Below are 6000 nucleotides of genomic sequence, written 5' to 3' on the forward strand. Positions count from 1 at the left end.
GACGAGGTCGGGATGAGCCGTGTCTGGATCCAGAGACATATTCCCTGAGGAGAGAGAGAGAATCAGAGAGTTAGGGGCAGAGCTCAGCCCTGGGAGAGGCTGGGATGATTTCTCACACTACTCAGCAGCCCTGTTCTAGTTGGGACGTTCCCAAGGATTTGCCTTTGTCTTGGGCACCTGAGACTCAGCAGAGATGTCTCTGCAGTTCCTCAGCCTGTTTAATGTGAATCACTTTATTAGTTTCTCATTTGCTTCTGCTTCCTGCTCCCCCTGCTGGGGCTGGTCCATTCCCAGCAGCAGAGAAACAGCAAGGACCTGATGACTTTTAGTGAGGAGGGAGCAGAAGAGGCAGGTAACAGCTTTAAACCCTTGAGGAAAGCTCCTTCTGCTAAATGCATTCACCACTCCCAGACCAGGGAATAGAGAGGAAGATAGAGCATGGGAGAAAAGCTACTTAAGACCAACGAGTAGGAGGTGGCATTGGGGGGGTAGCCCCATCGGCAGCCTGTAGAGAATGGAGGATGTGCCAGCATGAGAGGGAGAGCATCTCCCCAGTCAGTGAGCAGCTCTAATGGGAGAGCCCTGCCCTGCCCAAATGAAAGGTAAGAGGCTGGAGAAGAGTGATAGAGGAGACCTCTCCACTGGGGTAAAGTGTCAGCCCTCAGGGGAGAGATCTCTATGTGTCAGCCCTCAGGGGAGAGATCTCTTTACTCATTCCTCTCAATTTAATATTAAAAAGGCTTATGAATGTCTGACCCAAGGTCAGAGTTAAGGGTATTTGGATGCTGGTGAATGAGAGTGCTTCTGTTAATCAGCATGGACATGAACTCAGCAATAATTTTGGTGTCACATTATTTGATTGCTTGGGGTCTCCTTTACTGTTTAATGTGTTTATTTCTAAGGCTGTGTGCATCATGCCCAGTGTTGCTTGGGTTGGTAACTTTAGCAACAATTTCATGACAATTTTTTCATGGAATTTTGTCATAATTTAAAGATAATCATCACCTGAAATCTTACCCTGTATGTGTGCTCCCAGGGATCCCCCTCTTTTGTTTTCAGTTCAGATGGCAGAGTGTCTGGTGGGGAAAAGAATAAAAGAGATGGGATTTCCTGCTTTCATATTGGCAACAGCATTCTCACTCTTAACTGCTGTGACAGGGTGTGCATACCCTGCACTAGGCAGGAAAGGGATAATCCCACGCTATGGGCAGAGGAAGTCGCATCCCGCAGACCCTGCTGGGCATGCTTCGATTGCTGTACTAGTATAAAGGAGAGCAGCCCATCTCAGTCTGGGCTGACCACCAAAGAGGAAGGACTCTTGGTGGAGGCGCCAGCCCAGGAGCCATTACACCCCTCGCCTGCAGGAGACGGAGATCCCAAGACCCAGACCAGAGATCTATTGCAATACAGATGACTGGCTGGAGTCGGAGTCCTGGGAATTGAGGAACCCAGAGACCCTGACGTCACATGGACTGCAGCTTCCAGAAGACTGGTAGGAAGTGACCCAGGGAGGTGGAGTGAGTGCTATCTCCCACCCATGTAATATCAGCATGCTGTGGTTGGATTCACTGCTGACCCAGTGGCTGACTACTCCACTACTGTTAGGGCCCTGGGTCAGGACCTGGTGGGGTTGGGACCTGATGTAGTCAGGTGGCCCTGGGTCCCCTACTCCGGCCATCATCCCATTTTTGGTGGTGGCCCCTGGATTTGGCCATTAGACCATGCTGCCTTGCAGTCAAGGGCCACTATACTGACTCTGGCCACTAGGCCACACTGCCCTGCACCGAAGGGCCGCTGCACTTGAGGGCTGCTATATTGACTCTGGTCGCTAGGCCACTCTGCCTTGCATTCAAGGGTTGCCGCTTTGATTCTGGCCATTGGGTAGACTGTAACCGTGGTCTCAGTGCACCATGATACACCCCGAAAGGGGATGGGGTGTCCATACATCTCCACAACTGCTATAACTGTGTTTTAATTTTGACAGAGAAACAGACACTCAAGTCTTTAATATAAATATAAAATAATCTGAAACCTTCTATGTCCTCTTTCATTGAGGAAATTCTCAGCAGTGGACTCAACATCCACTAAGCCTCACAACAATCCTAGGACATACGATCTGTAAGAGAGGTTTGTTTTTCCTTTGTCATCCCCTCCCCCCTGCAGACCCCAGCTAGTTTGTCTCATTCACCTACTGCATTTTGTCAGACCCTAGAGCCAGATCCTGCAAAGACTTTAACTTGAACGTAACTTTACTCACTTTGGTCCCTTCAACTTTAGTGGGATGTTGAGAGTTTACAGGGTCAGGGCTCTCAGTTGTAATCTCTTTGGGTCTATTTACTCAGCATCTCTACAGAGCTCAGAACAATGGGGCCCTCGTCCTACATAGACTGAAATACAAATAATAAATTATCTTATCAATGTGGAAATTTGAGCTGGGAAAGGGTTGTCTCAATGGACCAGATTCACCCCTAACCAGGCAAAGGGATAGAGGGGGGTAGTTTGTGTAGTTTTGTGCAGAGCCTAGCACAAATTGTGGTAATCTCATATGGGCTCTTTGGGGACTACTGTGATGCAAATAACACTCATAAATATAATAATACAAAGCAGTAACAACAACAGCTTGAAATTTCCAGCCTGAAGGCAACATTCTCACATTACTTGGACTGCAGGTCCTGTGATTTAAACCTCACTAACAGCTTCTGTTCTGTAGAAAGTTCCCTTATTTCACCAGTGGGAGCTGAGTTTGAAAAGGATTCAGCTTTTTTGAAATCCCCCCATATTAGGCATTTTTAAAGTCTTCATACTGCATAATTTACTTTTAATTTACTTCACATACAATGAAGGCTTCACATAGCTCATATTACAAAGGATGAATATAAAAAAAATGACACAGCATGTTGGGACAAAATTAGAAAGGCCAAGGCACAAAATGAGATTAAACTAGCTAGAGAAATAAACAGTAACAATAAAACGTTCTACAAATACTTTAGAAGCAAGATGAAGACCAAGGACAGGGTAGGCCAATTACTCAAGGAGAGAGCAAAGACAATAACAGAAAATGTAGAAATAGCAGAAGTGCTAAATGTTTCAGTTTTCACCAAAAAACTTGGTAGCAACTGGACATCTAACATAATGAAAAACCAGGGAAAATAAGGTAGAATCTGCAGGTAAAATAGGGGAAGAACAAGTTAAAAATTACTAAGGCTATGTCTACACTACGAACCATGTAGCAGTACAGCTGTGCCACTGTAAGGTCTCCAGTGTAGCCTGTCTTTGCCTCCAAGAGAGAATTCTCTTGCCAGCATAATTAAACCACCCATAACAAGTGGCATTAGCTATGTCCCCTGCCAACATAGCGCTGTCCACACCAGCACTTTTGCCAGTGAAACTTACGTCGGTCAGGGGTGTGTTTTTTCACACCCTGACTGACAAAAATTTTACTTACAAAAGTGGTAGTATAGACAAAGCCTAAGATGAGTTAGATATCTTCAAGTCAACAGGGCCTGATGAAATATGTTCTAGAATATTCAAGGACTGAGGAAATATCTGAGACATTAGTGATTATCTTTGAAAACTCATGGAAGATAGGAGAGTTTCCAGAGGACAGGAAGAGAGCAAATATAGTGCCAATCTATAAAAGCGGGAATAAGGATAACCTGGAGAATTACATAGGAGTCAGTTAAACTTCAGTACCAGAAAGATAATAGGGCAAATAGTCAGTCAATTTGAAAACACCTAGATGATAATAAGGGTGATAAGTAACAGTCAGTCAACATAGATTTATCATCAACAAATCATGTCAAGCCAACCTAATAACTTTCTTTAAGAGGGTAACAAGCCTTGTGCAAGGGGGAAGTGGTAGATGTGGTATATCTTGATTTTAGTAAGATTTTTTTATTCTGTCTCACATGATCCTCTCATAAACAAACTAGGGCAATATAGCCTAGATTGAGCAACTATAAGACTAGTAAATAACTGGTTGGAAAACCATTCCCAGAGAGTAGTTACCAGTGTTTCACAGTAAAGCCTGGAAGGGCATATTGAGGGGATTGGTCCTGGGTCCGGTTCTGTTCAATATCTTCATAAATTATTTAGATCAGTGGCTCTCTAAGTGTGTGGCATGCCACTCTATGGGGGTCACAGAGGAACATTTCGGGGGGCAAGCAGTCTTGCTCCACCTCCAGGCCCAATTTAACCTTACTCCCTCTCCACCCTCAGACCAGATCCAACTTCAGCCACGACTTCACTCCACCCCCAGCCCAGCTCTGTCCTCACTCCCTCGCCACCGTGTTGGGATGGTGCCAAAAAGGTGTGGCCATACTGAATGAATGGTAAGAGCATAAATTGACATGACATAAACATGGATGAATGGCAGCAGAGAATCCTGGGAGCAGGTTCCCTTTAAGCAGAAGCAAATTTGATAAAGAACTGGAAAAGTCTGTGTGTCCGATTGATACTGAACCTATTAATCGACAAATATGGGCCCATGCAAAAGTAAATATCACATGTATAAAGTTCAAGCATGGAGCACAGGTTGGTCTGATTATAGTGACCTTACAACAAGAAGGTCACACAGAGAGATAGAGTGAATGACTGATGAGTGAGAAAACGTGGGATGATCTTTGTTGGGTACCGCCCCCCCCCCCCGCCCCAGCCCCTTCTAAAATATTTATCAAGTAAAAATTAGTAACCACATGCCCACTGGGCATGCTTTTAAGACATGTGACTCCTTGAGGAAAAAGAGTATGACAATCAAGCAAAGTAAATTACTGTGCTTGGGATTCCTTAATTGACACTTGAAGAAGCAATGCTGCTAGACAGAGTAGCCAAAACTCTGCTCTGTGGGCTCGAGTAGGACTGTGAACCAAGGCCTTGCCTTGAGGGAAGCTAAGACAGACCAGAGGGCTGAGAAGAACATACAACGAGAGGAACTGCGTGAGGCTAGTGGAGGGCCTGTTTGTGTATGTTTGTGAAAGAGAGAATCGTTAAGGGGAATGTATAGCTCTTAATGTCTAACATAGGAGTTATGTGCTTGATATAACCCTTTACCACTTGTATAATTCCTTCTCAATAAACTGCTGTGTATTGAAGATAATTACTGTGGACCTTTTTCACTGATGTGACAGTAATGCACTCCACCGGGAGCCAGTAAAGGTCCATTTCAGGGGTAGTAATGCCTCCTGGTGTCAACACACCCCAAGACCAGCTCCACTTCTAGCCTCAGCTCCTTCCATATCCCCATTTCTGCCCCCAGCTCCACCTTCAGCCCAAGATCCATTGCTGAGGAAGTGTGGCACTGAGCCAAGAAGGGGTTAAGCACTAGCAGACTAACTAATCCAGATTCAACTGTTAGAGACATATTAGGAGATAATGATTGTATATTTGTGTGCGTTTGCATATATATTGTTAGAGGTTAACAATGTAACCAAACTGTTCCTGTCTGGCGCTGTATTCTGTTAATTCAGAGATCAAAAAGAGATGTTAACATTTAGATCAACAATGAATGTAGTAATATCATTGTCTTTATTTTTCTTAGAAGTATGTAGCAAACTACCTGTAAATGGCAGGAGATGGGCAGTTGCATGCAGCTAATTACAGGTGGTGCTTAGTAAATAGGAGGTCTACTCCAAAGCCACAATTCATCACCCAAGGAATGCCTGCTGTCAAGAGGCTGCCAGAGAACTATTCAAAGAACTCTTCGGCCCTGATCTGTTATCTCAGATCTGCTTAAGCTTCATCAGGGGACGTTTGAGTTGCAAGACTGAGGTCTCCAGTTACAGTCTAGATCACCTTGATATTGGACATTGGACTATAACCTATGGAACTAATTCTGAAAGAACACTTGGCAACTCTAAAGCTCACCATTTCTACTATGAACTGACCTAAGAACTTTAGTCAAGTTTGTATATATCATTATCTTTTAACCTATAATCTCTCTAGTTTTTGAATACATTTTTGTTTAGTTAATAAGAATTGGCGGTAAGCATGTATTTGGGTAAG

This window comes from Chrysemys picta, chromosome 12 (assembly GCF_011386835.1).
Source record: "Chrysemys picta bellii isolate R12L10 chromosome 12, ASM1138683v2, whole genome shotgun sequence".
Lineage (NCBI taxonomy): Eukaryota > Metazoa > Chordata > Testudines > Emydidae > Chrysemys > Chrysemys picta.